Here is a 14,441-nt window from a genome sequence, read left to right as displayed (position 1 = left end):
TCCTGGCTATTGAAATAGAGCTGCAATGAAAATTTTGGTACGTGACTCTTTTTGAATTATGGTTTTCTCAGGGTATACGCCCAGTAGTGGGATTGCTGGGTCATATGGTAGTTCTATTTGTAGTTTTTTAAGGAACCTCCATACTGTTCTCCATAGTGGCTGTACCATTTCACATTCCCACCAGCAGTGCAAGAGGGTTCCCTTTCCTCCACACCCTCTCCAGCATTTATTGTTTCTGGATTTTTTGATGATGGCCATTCTGACCAGTGTGAGATGATATCTCATTGTAGTTTTGATTTGCATTTCTCTAATGATTAATGATGTTGAGCATTCTTTCATGTGTTTGTTGGCAATCTGTATATCTTCTTTAGAGAAATGTCTATTTAGGTCTTCTGCCCATTTATGGATTGGGTTTTTTTTTTTGATATTGAGCTGCATGAGCTGCTTGTATATTTTGGAGATTAATCCTTTGTCAGTTGCTTCATTTGCAAATATTTTTTCCCATTCTGAGGGTTGTCTTTTGGTCTTGTTTATGGTTTCCTTTGTTGTGCAAAAGCTTTGAAGTTTCATTAGGTCCCATTTGTTTATATTTGTTTTTATTTCCATTTCTCTAGGAGGTGGGTCAAAAAGGATCTTGCTGTGATTGATGTCATAGAGTTTTCTGCTTATATTTTCCTCTAAGAGTTTGATAGTTTCTGGCCTTACATTTAGGTCTTTAATCCATTTTGAGCTTATTTTTGTGTATGGTATTAGGGAGTGTTCTAATCTCATACTTTTACATGTACCTGTCCAGTTTTCCCAGCACCATTTATTGAAGAGGCTGTCCTTTCTCCATTGTACATTCCTGCCTCCTTTATCAAAGATAAGGTGACCATATGTGCGTGGGTTTATCTCTGGGCTTTCTATCCTGTTCCATTGATCTATCTTTCTCTTTTTGTGCCAGTACCATACTGTCTTGATTACTGTAGCTTTGTAGTATAGTCTGAAGTCAGGGAGTCTGATTCCTCCAGCTCCGTTTTCATTCTCAAGGTTGCTTTGGCTATTCGGGGTCTTTTGTGTTTCCATACAAATTGTGAAATTTTTTGTTCTAGTTCTGTGAAAAATGCCAGTGGTAGTTTGATAGGGATTGCATTGAATCTGTAGATTGCTTTGGGTAGTAGAGTCATTTTCACAATGTTGATTCTTCCAATCCTAGAACATGGTATATCTCTCCATCTATTTGTATCATCTTTAATTTCTTTCATCAGTATCTTATAGTTTTCTGCATACAGGTCTTTTGTCTCCTTAGGTAGGTTTATTCCTAGGTATTTTATTCTTTTTGTTGCAGTGGTAAATGGGACTGTTTCCTTAATTTCACTTTCAGATATTTCATCATTAGTGTATAGGAATGCCAGAGATTTCTGTGCATTAATTTTGTATCCTGCTACTTTACCAAATTCATTGATTAGCTCTAGTAGTTTTCTGGTAGCATCTTTAGGATTCTCTATGTATAGTATCATGTCATCTGCAAACAGTGACAGCTTTACTTCTTCTTTTCCGATTTGGATTCCTTTTATTTCCTTTTCTTCTCTGATTGCTGTGGCTAAAACTTCCAAAACTATGTTGAATAAGAGTGGTGAGAGTGGGCAACCTTGTCTTGTTCCTGATCTTAGTGGAAATGCTTTCAGTTTTTCACCATTGAGGACGATGTTGGCTGTGGGTGTGTCATATATGGCCTTTATTATGTTGAGGAAAATTCCCTCTATGCCTACATTCTGCAGGGTTTTTATCATAAATGGCTGTTGAATTTTGTTGAAAGCTTTCTCTGCATCTATTGAGATGATCATATAGTTTTTCTCCTTCAATTTGTTATTATGGTGTATCACGTTGATTGATTTGCGTATATTGAAGAATCCTTGCATTCCTGGAATAAACACCACTTGATCATGGTGTATGATCCTTTTAATGTGCTGTAGGATTCTGTTTGCTAGTATTTTGTTGAGGATTTTTCCATCTATGTTCATCAGTGATATTGGCCTGTAGTTTTCTTTCTTTGTGACATCTTTGTCTGGTTTTGGTATCAGGGTGATAGTGGCCTCGTAGCATGAGTTTGGGGGTGTTCCTCCCTCTGCTATATTTTGGAAGAGTTTGAGAAGGATAGGTGTTAGCTCTTTTCTCTAAATGTTTGATAGAATTCGCCTGTGAAGCCATCTGGTCCTGGGCTTTTGTTTGTTGGAAGAATTTTAATCACAGTTTGAATTTCAGTGCTTGTGATTGGTCTGTTCATATTTTCTGTTTCTTCCTGATTCAGTCTTGGCAGGTTATGCATTTCTAAGAATTTGTCCATTTCTTCCAGGTTGTACATTTTATTGGCATAGAGTTGCTTGTAGTAATCTCTCATGATCTTTTGTATTTCTGCAGTGTCAGTTGTTACTTCTCCTTTTTCATTTCCAATTCTATTGATTTGAGTCTTCTCCCTCTTTTTCTTGATGAGTCTGGCTAATGGTTTATCAATTTGTTTTATCTTCTCAAAGAACCAGCTTTTAGTTTTATTGAGCTTTGCTATCGTTTCCTTCATTTCTTTTTCATTTATTTCTGATCTGATGTTTATGATTTCTTTCCTTCTGCTAACTTTGGGTTTGTTTTGTTCTTCTTTCTCTAATTGCTTTAGGTGCAAGGTTAGGTTGTTTATTCGAGATGTTTCCTGTTTCTTAAGGTAGGATTGTATTCCTATAAACTTCCCTCTTATAACTGCTTTTGCTGCATCCCATAGATTTTGGTTTGTCGTGTCTCCATTGTCATTTGTTTCTAGGTACTTTTTGATTTCCTCTTTGATTTCTTCAGTGATTCCTTCGTTATTAAGTAGTGTATTGTTTAGCCTCCATGTGTTTGTATTTTTTACAGATCTTTTCCTGTAATTGATATCTAGTCTCATAGCGTTGTGGTTGGAAAAGATACTTGATACAATTTCAATTTTCTTAACTTTACCAAGGCTTGATTTGTGACCCAAGTTATGATCTACCCTGGAAAATGTTCTATGAGCACTTGAGAAAAATGTGTATTCTGTTGTTTTTGGATGGAATGTCCTATAAATATCAATTAAGTCCATTTTGTTTAATGTATCATTTAAAGCTTGTGTTTCCTTATTTATTTTCATTTTGGATGATCTTTCCATTGGTGAAAGTGAGGTGTTAAAGTCCCCTACTATGAATGTGTTACTGTCAGTTTCCCCTTTTATGGCTGTTAGTATTTGTCTTATGTATTGAGGTGCTCCTATGTTGGGTGCATAAATATTTACAATTGTTAATTATTCTTCTTGGATCAATCCCTTGATTATTATGTAGTGTCCTTCTTTGTCTCTTATAATAGTCTTTATTTTAAAGTCTATTTTGTCTGATATGAGAATTGCTACTCCAGCTTTCTTTTGATTTCCATTTGCATGGAATATCTTTTTCCATCCCCTCACTTTCAGTCTGAATGTGTGCCTAGGTCTGAAGTGGGTCTCTTGTAGACAGCATATACGTGGGTCTTGTTTTTGTATCCATTCAGCGAGCCTGTGTCTTTTGGTTGGAGCATTTAATCCATTCATGTTTAAGGTAATTATCGATATGTATGTTCCTATTCTCATTTACTTAATTGTTTTGGGTTTGTTATTGTAGGTCTGTTCCTTCTCTTGTGTTTCTTGCCTAGAGAAGTTCCTTTAGCATTTGTTTTAAAGCTGGTTTGGTGGTGCTGAACTCTCTCAGCTTTTCCTTGTCTGTAAAGGTTTTAATTTCTCCATCAAATCTGAATGAGATCCTTGCTGGGTAGAGTAATCTTGGTTGCAGGTTTTTCTCCTTCATCACTTTAAATATGTCCTGCCAGTCCCTTCTGGCTTGCATAGTTTCTGCTGAAAGATCAGCTGTTAACCTTATGGGGATTCCCTTGTGTGTTATTTGTTGTTTTTCCCTTGCTGCTTTTAATATGTTTTCTTTGTATTTAATTTTTGATAGTTTCATTAATATGTGTCTTCGTGTGTTTCTCCTTGGATTTATCCTGTATGGGACTCTCTGTGCTTCCTGGACTTAAGTATTTCTTTTCCCATATTAGGGAAGTTTTCAACTATAATCTCTTCAAATATTTTCTCAGTCCCTTTCTTTTTCTCTTCTTCTTCTGGGACCCCTATAATTCGAATGTTGGTGCATTTAATGTTGTCCCAGAGGTCTCTGAGACTGTCCTCAGTTCTTTTCATTCTTTTTTCTTTATTCTGCTCTGCAGTAGTTATTTCCACTATTTTATCTTCCAGGTCACTTATCCGTTCTTCTGCCTCAGCTATTCTGCTATTGATCCCTTCTAGAGTATTTTTAATTTCATTTATTGTGTTGTTCATCGTTGCTTGTTTCCTCTTTAGTTCTTCTAGGTCCTTGTTAAATGTTTCTTGAATTTTCTCTATTCTATTTCCAAAATTTTGGATCATCTTTACTATCATTATTTTGAATTCTTTTTCAGGTCGACTGCCTATTTCCTCTGCATTTGTTAGGTCTAGTGAGTTTTTATCTTGCTCCTTCATCTGCTGTGTGTTTTTCTGTCTTCTCATTTTGCTTATCTTACTGTGTTTGGGGTCTCCTTTTTGCAGGCTGCAGGTTCGTAGTTCCCATTGTTTTTGCTGTCTGCCCCCAGTGGCTAAGGTTGGTTCAGTGGGTTGTGTAGGCTTCCTGGTGGAGGGGACTAGTGCCTGTGTTCTGGTGGATGAGGCTGGATCTTGTCTTTCTGGTGGGCAGGTCCACGTCTGGTGGTGTGTTTTGGGGTGTCTGTGGCCTTGTTATGATTTTAGGCAGCCTCTCTGCTAACGGGTGGGGTTGTGTTCCTGTCCTGTTAGTTGTTTGGCATAGGGTGTCCAGCACTGTAGCTTTCTGGTCGTTGAGTGAAGCTGGGTGTTGGTGTTAAGATGGAGATCTCTGGGAGATTTTAGCTGTTTGATATTACATGGAACTGGGAGGTCTCTTGTGGACCAGTGTCCTGAAGTTGGCTCTCCCACGTCAGAGGCACAGCACTGACTCCTGGCTGCAGCACCAAAAGCCTTTCATCCACACGGCTCAGAATAAAAGGGAGAAAAAGTAGAAAGAAAGAAAAAAAGAGGATAAAATTTAAAAAATAAGGTAAGATAAAATAAAGTTATTAAAATAAAAAATAATTATTAGAAAAAAAATTTTTAAGTAAAAAACGAACCAAAAAACGGACGGACAGAACCCTAGGACACATGGTGCAAGCAAAGCTATACAGACAAAATCTCACACAGAAGCATATACATACACACTCACAAAAAGAGGAAAAGGGGAAAAAATAATATATCTTGCTCTCAAAGTCCACCTCCTCAATTTGGGATGATTTTTTGTCTATTCAGGTATTCCACAGATGCAGGGTACATCAGGTTGATTGTGGAGATTTAATCCGCTGCTCCTGAGGCTGCTGGGAGACATTTCCCTTTCTCTTCTTTGTTTGCACAGCTCCCGGGGCTCAACTTTGGATTTGGCCCTGCCTCTGCGTGTAGGTCGCCGGAGGGCATCTGTTCTTCACTCAAACAGGACAGGATTAAAGGAGCAGCTGATTCGGGGGTTCTGGCTCACTCAGGCTGCGGGGAGGGAAGTGCCCGGAGTGCTGGGCGAGCCTCTGGCTGGAGAGGCCGGGTTGACGTTGCACCAGCCTGAGGCGCGCTGTGCGTTCTCCCGGGGAAGTTGTCCCTGGATCACGGGACCCTGGCAGTGGCGGGCTGCACAGGCTCCCGGGAGGGGAGGTGTGGAGAGTGACCTGTGCTCGCACAGAGGCTTCTTGGTGGCAGCAGCAGCGGCCTTAGCGTCTCATGCCCGTCTCTGGGGTCCGCGCTGGTAGCCACGGCTCACGCCCGTCTCTGGAGCTCCTTTAAGCAGCGCTCTTAATCCCCTCTCCTCGCGCACCAGGAAACAAAGAGGGAAGAAAAAGTCTCTTGCCTCTTCGGCAGCTCCAGACTTTTCCCCAGACTCCCTCCCGGCTAGCCGTGGCGCACTAACCCCTTCAGGCTGTGTTCACGCTGCCAGTCCTCTCCCTGGGATCCGACCGAAGCCCGAGCCTCTGCTCCCAGCCCCTGCCCGCCCCGGCAGGTGAGCAGATAAGCCTCTCTGGCTGGGAAGTGCCGGTCGGCACGGATCCTCTGTGCGGGAATCTCTCTGCTCTGCCCTCCGCACCCCTGTTGCTATGCTCTCCTCCGCGGCTCCGAAGCTTCCCCCTCCGCCACCCGCAGGCTCTGCCCGCAAAGGGGCTTCCTAGTGTGTGGAAACCTTTCCTCCTTCACAGCTCCCTCCCACTGGTGCAGGTCCTGTCCCTATCCTTTTGTCTCTGTTTATTCTTTTTTCTTTTGCCCTACCCAGGTATGTGGGGAGTTTCTTGCCTTTTGGGAGGTCTGAGGTCTTCTGCCAGCGTTCAGTGGGTGTTCTATAGGAGCAGTTCCACCTGTAGATGTATTTCTGGTGTATATGTGGGGAGGAAGGTGATCTCCGTGTCTTACTCTTCCGCCATCTTCCTCCTCTCTCCCAGAGACAGTTTTAAGAACTTAAATGCTTTATGTCATGCTCCTGTTTGAAACCTCTCAGTGCCGTCTCATTTTTATTAAGATACAGTCCTAAGTCCTGAACTTGATCCACTATGATTAGGTTTCTGCTTTCTTCCCTGACCTCATCCTGTGTCACTTTCTCCTTGCTCACCAGTCTTTAGCCTCAGTAGCCATCTTTCCATTTCAGTTCCTTAAACACCCCAAGCCCTTTCCCACCTCCAGACCTCTTGATCATGTGTTGTCTCTACTAGGAAAGTTCTTTCCTTCCTTCTTTATCAGGTTGGTGCCTAGTCATCCTGCAGGCATCAGCTTAACCCCCTCTTCCCCAGCTCTCCAACTGTATTTCATAACAACCTAATCTTTTCATGTATAGTACATCAGAATTTATGACTATACATTAGATGGCAGCTCTGTTCCCTGCTATAATTGAAGCTCCATGGTGGCAGGGGCCATCTTGGTGTTGTTCACCTCCGTACACTCAGTATTATCATGGTGACTTTCACATAGTAGTTGCTCAATAAATCTAATACTTCCTCAAAGGAAGTAAGTAGGAGAGGAATCTGACGAGAGCAGAGATTAGGGAAACTTTTTCTGGAAGAAATATGTAAAGGGGATTTTAGCTGGAGAGAGACATGATGTATTTGTTTCCTAGCATTACTGTAACAAATTATCACAAACTGGGGGTCTTAAAACAACAGAAATTCATTCTTTCATAGTTATGGATTTTGGAAGGCTGAAACCAAGGTGTCAGCAGGGCCAGATCTCTTGGAGAGGATCCCTCCTTGCCTCTTCTAGATTCTGGTGGTTACCAGCAATCCCTGGAGTTCCTTGGCTTGTGGCAGCGTTGCTCCGATCTTGCCCCTGTTGTCCCATGGCCCTCTCCCTGTGTGCCTCTTCTTTCTCTATGTCTCTTCTCTTCTTAGAAAGATAGCAGTCACATGAACTTTATGACCTACCCTATTCCAATATAACCTCCTCTTAACTGATTACATCTACAAAAACCCTGTTTCCAAATAAGATCAGATTCCGAAGTTCCAGGTGAACATGAGTATTTTGGGGAGGAAGCCATTCAACCAATTTGCAGTATTCCAGGCAGGAGGTGCAAAAGATCTGAACAATGTTGCAGTGAGAATCAAGAGGAAAGGATAAGACCAAATGACATTTATGAAATAACAGACCATAGAATTTTAGGGCTGGAAGAGACCTTAGAGGCATTCAAAGCCTCTAATTAAAAAAAAAAATGCTTTTCAAATTAAGCTTCTTATATCCTTCAAATAAGGGACCTCAGAGGTGGCTAGAAAGTGGGGGGCATAGGGAAGCTTTTCCTGGTCTATTACCGTTTGTTTAATCAGAACAATTATAATTTTATGTTTCACAGGCTGGGTGTCCACATATAATTTTGTTGAAAATTGGTTTTATTATATGTCTTGTCTAAATCTCTCATTTTGCTGATCAGGAAATTGCAGTCAGTCAAAGAACAAGACAGTGATTCAGAAGAAAATTGCATAGTGTGGACTGTTGGATTTAAGAATGTGGGAGAAGGCAACCAGAGTAGTATAGGAAACTTTCATGAAAGAGAAGAGGTTTAAACTTAGTGACCACACTTGTGAAATATGATGAGAAAAACAAAGTTCAATTGTCTTTGTTGTGATAAACCAAAGTTCTTCTGAACAGAGAACCCCCGTGTGGCCCTGTCCTTGGATGGGGGAAAAAGGACATGGTGGAAGGAGTCAGGAGATCTGGGTATAATTCTGTCCTGCCCAGGTCACTGGGCAACAGACTGGACATATGGGCAAAGGAGAGGGAAGTGCCGCCGGTAGCATCCGGGTTTCACAAGTAAAGGACAGGAGACATTGGTGGTGTGGCAAGTGGGAGAAAATGGATTAGATGCAGATCTAGTTTCTAGAGGACGCCTTTTTGTTTTGGGTATATTGGGTTTGAAGTGACAGTGGAAAACTAAAACTTCGGTGAGTAAACCTGGAAGAAATAAGTCATTTTATGTGTCTATTTTGAGGCCCCCATCATCTTTTCATTTTAATGATGGACAGGGTAGTGTCTCCTCTTCCACGGTGTTCTCCCCAGTGTGCCCAATTTGAAAGGCACGTTGTGGAGGTTAAAGAAATGGTGACCAGTGACTGGGACCCTCATCTCTCACCTGGACCATATACTTTCTGATTAAGTTGTCTTCCCAAATCTACTCAGGCCCATTCTAATTTTTTTTCCCCACACTACAGTCAGAGTTATTTCAAAACATAAACCTGATCATGTTACCCAGTCCTGCTTTAAAATACTTTCCATTGCTCTTAGGCAGAGATCAAAGTGATGTGCCTTATGAGATTTGGCTAGGTCTAACCCTGCCTTGAGTCTCAAGCCTCACTTGGTATGACTTCTCCCCCTGGCCTTGGAGATCTAGCCACACAGTCTTAGATTTGCTGACTTCTTCCTGCCCAGGGCCTTTGCGCATGTCCTCCATGCTGTCATTTCCTGTACCCCTTACTCTGTCCAACCACGCATTCATCCTTAAGACGCCAGCACGGTCAACACTTCTTAGGGACTTCTTCCCTGCCTAGGACTAAGTCATTTTAGGTAAGGTTCCTTGGTTTCTAAGCCCAGTTTCTAAGCCCAGTTCATAAGTATGCATTTGTTGCCCTGGTTATTTGTTTAACTTTAATTCTCTTACTCTAGGTTCCATACGAGTAGGGACTATGTATGTTTTGCTGTGTTCAGCACCTAGCACAGAACCTGGAATGAATGAATGAATGAAAGTTATAACTTCAAATGTTTGATTCCAAATCCTAATGTTGCATTCAAAAGTACACCCCCCTCCCCCGTTTTTCCCCCAAACCTGCTTTTCCCTATAGCAGCATATCGCACTTTAACAAAAATTTAAAATTTAAGTCTTCTTTCCACTATATAAATATTTGGCAAGTTAAAGTCATATCACGTGTTAAAAATGCATTTCCTTAAAGACCTAGATTTTGGCTATTAAAGCGCGTGCTGAGACACATTCCTATGTTTTAAAAGGAGAGAAATTGTTTGTATGGAATTAAAAAAAATCTCTACAAAAGCAGCTTCCTATTTTACCCTTTGAAGGCTGCAATAGTCATGAAGGTGCTACTCAGAACTCCTTTCAGCAGAAAACCTGCCTTGATTCCCCTTAGCTGACAGTCTCCAGCTGTGGGTGCCTTCAGAACCCCACCCCAGCTTTCTAGCAGAGTCCTCCCAGGCAGCTGCCTGCCAATGACGAGCACCGTTGGAGCACCAGCACCTGGCCATTTCTGCCTTATGCAGGACTTCTCTAAAAGGCACCCCTTCCTCTGGAGCTCCCCGTTGGGTTGGCCAAGACTTTGTTGGATCTGCACGGTGGTCTGAGGCTCTCTCAATCCTGCTTTCTCCCCAAAGTCAGAGTCTAAGAGCTTTCTCTTTCAAATCCCCTTCCTCACTCTTTGCTCTTTCATGGGCTCTACCCTCCAGTAAACCTCTAGCACTCCTAACTCTGTCTCAGCATCTGCTTCTTAAAAAATCCAACCAATGCAGAGGGCTTCCAGTAATATAATGATATGCAATTAAAATGTTAGGGTTTTATTTATTTTGATTTTTCCATGCTCCTTTCCCGGTTCATTGTCTCTGAGGATGTTTAGTAGCTCAATTTATAAGGCCTATTTCTGAAATGAAGAATAATTCTAGAAGGAGAATAATTCCTTTGTTACTAGTCTGTAAGGTCCATGAGACCAGAGACTTTGTTTGTTACTGTCGTATCCCAGCACTTGACACATAGGAGGTGCTCAATGAATATTTGTTGAATGATTGGATGTATATTCAATCTTTTTTTTTTTTTTTGGTTTCTATTAAATAGAAGAGACAAGAATAAGACATACTATAATAGCATTTTAGATAGAGGCTATATTAGTTTGGTAAAGCTGCCTTAACAAAGCACTGAGACTGGGTGGCTTAAAGAACAGTACTTCCTTTTCTTACAATTCTGGAGGCTGGAAGTCTGAAATCAAGGTGTCAGCAGGGTTGATTGATTTCTTCTTTTGTCTCTTCTTGGCTTGTAGATGGCCATCTTCTCCCTGTACCTTTACATGATCTTCCCTCTGTACGTACCTATGTACTAATTTTCTCTTCCTATAAGACACCAGTCATGTTGGATTAGGACCCACCCTAGAAACTTGATTTTAAGTTGATTATCTCTTTAAAGAACCTATCTCCAAATACAGTCACATTCTGAGGGCTTCAACATATGAATTTTTCAGGGGTACAAGTTAGCCTATAAACAGAGGCCCGTAAAGCAACTCTTTGGTTTTAAGTGTTTTAACTTGTCTTGGACACCAATGGAAGTAGAAATACAATAAAATAATATGAAAAATAAAAATTATATTTAAAAAGGCAAAGAATTAATACCCTTCCTCAAATGTCTAATTTATAGCCAAAGAGTTATATTAGTATATCTAAAAAACAGACAATGAGGTATAAGACCAAAGTGCTAGGGACTTCCCTGGTGGTCCAGTGGTTAAGAATTCGCCTTCCAATGCAGGGGACGCGGGTTCAATCTCTGGTAGGGGAGCTAAGGTCCCTTATGCTGTGAGGCAACTAAGCCCGTGCACTGCAACTAGAGAAGCCTGCGTGTGCCGCAACTAGAGAAGCCCGTGCACTGCAATGAGAAGCCCTTGCGCCGCAACTAGAGAGAAGCTCCTGTGTGCCGCAACAAAGACCCTGCACAGCCAAAAAAAAAAAAAAGATCAAAATGCTTTGGTAATTCCTGAGTGGACTTGTAATGTTCAAGATACATGATTTATCTTGAAAAAGAAATGTTACAGCTCATAAATGACCATATGCTTGAAACTACCAGTGGAGATTTCTTTATTATGTGGATTAAAAATCCAAATCAGACCAGATAATATCTTTATCATTAAAACATATATTGTTTTGAATTTATATCCACATTAGGAAAATTTATTTCCCAGGACATAATAAAAATTATTAAATTATTACTTATTAAAATATTAATTTTATTTTAACTGTAGGAAAAATGTTAGTTTTTTCCTTTCTAGTCCTTTTGTCTACTTGGTTCCTCAGCCTATCTCAAGTAATAAAAGTAACAAACTTGTGGTATCCTCTCCACAAAAGTGAACATTGGTCTTTTTCTCCTGGCATTTCCTACCTCAGAAACTTGCATTATGTTACGTCTTGTAAACCACCATTGTTGTGTGTGGCTATGTTTTGGGGACTTATTAGAATGACGGAAGTTCTTCCCCAACATGACATTTCCTTTCTAATACAATACAAAAATGGAGTATTTAGGGTTGACCACTTACACATTGTTCCCATTTCAGGCCCCACAGTATTGCCGTCATGTATGAATGCCTAACCTTTCAGAAATTTCCTTTAGGTTTTCTCGTATGTTTACTTTCCTGTGGGTTTTGAAAGACTTGACCTCTCTGGGAGAAGTCCTTTGAGAGACCCCAGATCCATATCACCTCTACTAGAGCCTTAACTGGACAGCTTTGTAAAGATGGTGCCATGACTATGTATTGATTTGAAACAGCTTCACTCACCATAAGCTCAGTCCAGCCTGTGGCTACTGCTACACAGCTCTGAATTCCATTCTCTTGTACTTGTGGAATTCTCTAGAATGCTTCCTTTAGATCATAACCTTCAGTTCAGAAACACTGGACTTTATCAAAGGCTCTACTTGGAATATAATGTTAAGATTTCTGCTACTAGTAAATTCTACTACTACATTCTAAATACCTTCGGGGTAATATAAATGTCTGATATTTTAAAAATATCAAACTGTTTAAAAAACTGAGATATATTAAAAAATTTTAAGAGTTTATCTGAACAAAATTGACTGGAATTGGGCAGCACCAAATCGGAAGTGGTTAGGACCACTCCTCCACAAGAGCCAGGGGAAAAGACTTACCTAAAGAGGTACAGAAGCAAAGAAAGGAAATAATTTGATTGGCTATAGCTTTAAGCCTAGGTGGCTGTTCTTTAATTGACTGTCCTTAGCATTTTGGTTTTATAACCTTGAGGCATTTAAAAGCTTAGATTTTGGTTTGCTTAGTAGGCTGCCAGGGCATTAGAGCCTCAGTCGAATAATCTCCTTGTTTAATTAATTCAACACTGCAAATGCCTAGTTCCGTTCAGTTCAACAATCATTTATTTAGTACTTAGTTGGGCCCTGAGCCGATTTAAAAAAAAAAAAGAAAGAACAAGACTGGGTTCCTATCTTGGAGTGTTTATAGCCTAGGAAGGAGCTTATATACTTCTTTTCTCCCTGCCCTACACCTTTTAAAATAAGCTGATTAATTTTTCATTATTCATTATAGTAAGTTTGGAAAATACAGAGAAATCCAAAAAAATATTTAAAAATCAATCAAAAGGCCTATCACTTAACTACTGCTAATAACATTTTTATTTATCTTTTTTATATGCATAGACTTAAAAAAATTTATAATCAGATAGTATGTACAGTAGAAGTTGTATGAAACCTGCTTCTTTCGTGTCACACCTCATACACATTTTCCAGTAGGCTTTGTAAACATCACTGAAGAAGCTAGATAATATTCCACTGTGTAGATTCACCATAGTTTCCTTAATCTTCATTTTGCTGCGAGATATTTAGATGATTTCCTAACTCAGCTTTGTGCACAAAACATTTTTAGTATTTACTACTGTTTCCTGAAGTTAAAGATCCAGAAGTGGTCTCTCTGTGTGCAAGGGGGTGAACATTGAAGCTTCCAGGGCATCTGCCAGGGCTTTGGAAGGGTTTGGCCAGTTTACGCCTGACTAGCAGTGCTTAGTGATGCCTGGCTCACTGCGTCCTTGCACTTGGGAAACTGTTACTTTGAAAATATTTGCTAGTTTGATATATGAGAAGCGGTGTGTTTTGATTTTTATTTATTTGGTTGCCAGTGGGGTTGAACGTGTCCTCATACTTTTGTTTATCAGTTTTATTTCCTCTTTTATGAACTGGCACTGTGTGTCCTTTCTCATTTTATTATTTCTTCCACATTGCTCTTCTTTTCCACTTCTTACAGATGGGATTTCAGCTCAGCCAGGGTTTTTTTTTTCCAGGGCCACTTTAGCCTATACAGCTTGTCTTCCTTTTTTCAGGACCCATGGTGACTGATCAATTATTTTTGTACTGTCACACAGCTGTAACAGAAAGCCCATCTTAAACAGAAAGCACTTCGCAGTTTCTTCAGTGTCTTCTCATGCCTTCTCATCTGAGACAGAAGTTGGGCCTCTCTCCTTGGGAAAAATGTTCTATAAAGTAGTGAAGTTCACTTGGAAACTCTCTTAGTAAGCGACATAATAGCGGCAGCCCCTTGGAGATTAATTTTGACATTCCCATGAGGCACCTGAAGGCTAAAAGGGGATAGCAGAATTATCCTCATTCCCCCCAAAGCTGGGGTCAGGTCCAAAAAGGCTTTCTGCACCATTGATTTTTCTTGGGCTTTTGTGGCTCAGCTTGTGGCTGTGAAACACTATTCATCACCGTGGATTATGGCTTTTTCTTTTGTCCTATTTACTGGCTGGAGAGTTGCTGCCAAAAGTTGTGACTGGTGATTATCACTTTGGAGAAGCAAATCTCATGTTGCTCACGCCTGAGGAAGGTTAGTCCGTGTGTATCCCAACAGCTCTGATGAGTGAACCATTGCTGTTCTAGCTACAGGGAGTTATAACAGGAGACGCCACCTTCATCTGTACTCCTGGAGATGAGAGTGATAGAGCACAAAAAGTGGATTAAAAAGGCAACTCTCCTATCCCAGGCCTTTCTTTTTTTTTAAAATAAATTTATTTATTATTTTTATTTTTGGCTGCATTGGGTCTTCGTTGTTGCGCGCAGGCTTTCTCTAGTTGCGGCGAGCGGGGGCCACTCTTGGTT

Source organism: Monodon monoceros, unplaced genomic scaffold (genome assembly GCF_005190385.1).
Source record: "Monodon monoceros isolate NGI ecotype Baffin Bay Population unplaced genomic scaffold, NGI_Narwhal_1 Super_Scaffold_16, whole genome shotgun sequence".
NCBI lineage: Eukaryota > Metazoa > Chordata > Mammalia > Artiodactyla > Monodontidae > Monodon > Monodon monoceros.
Note: the sequence above shows the minus strand (reverse complement) of the source record.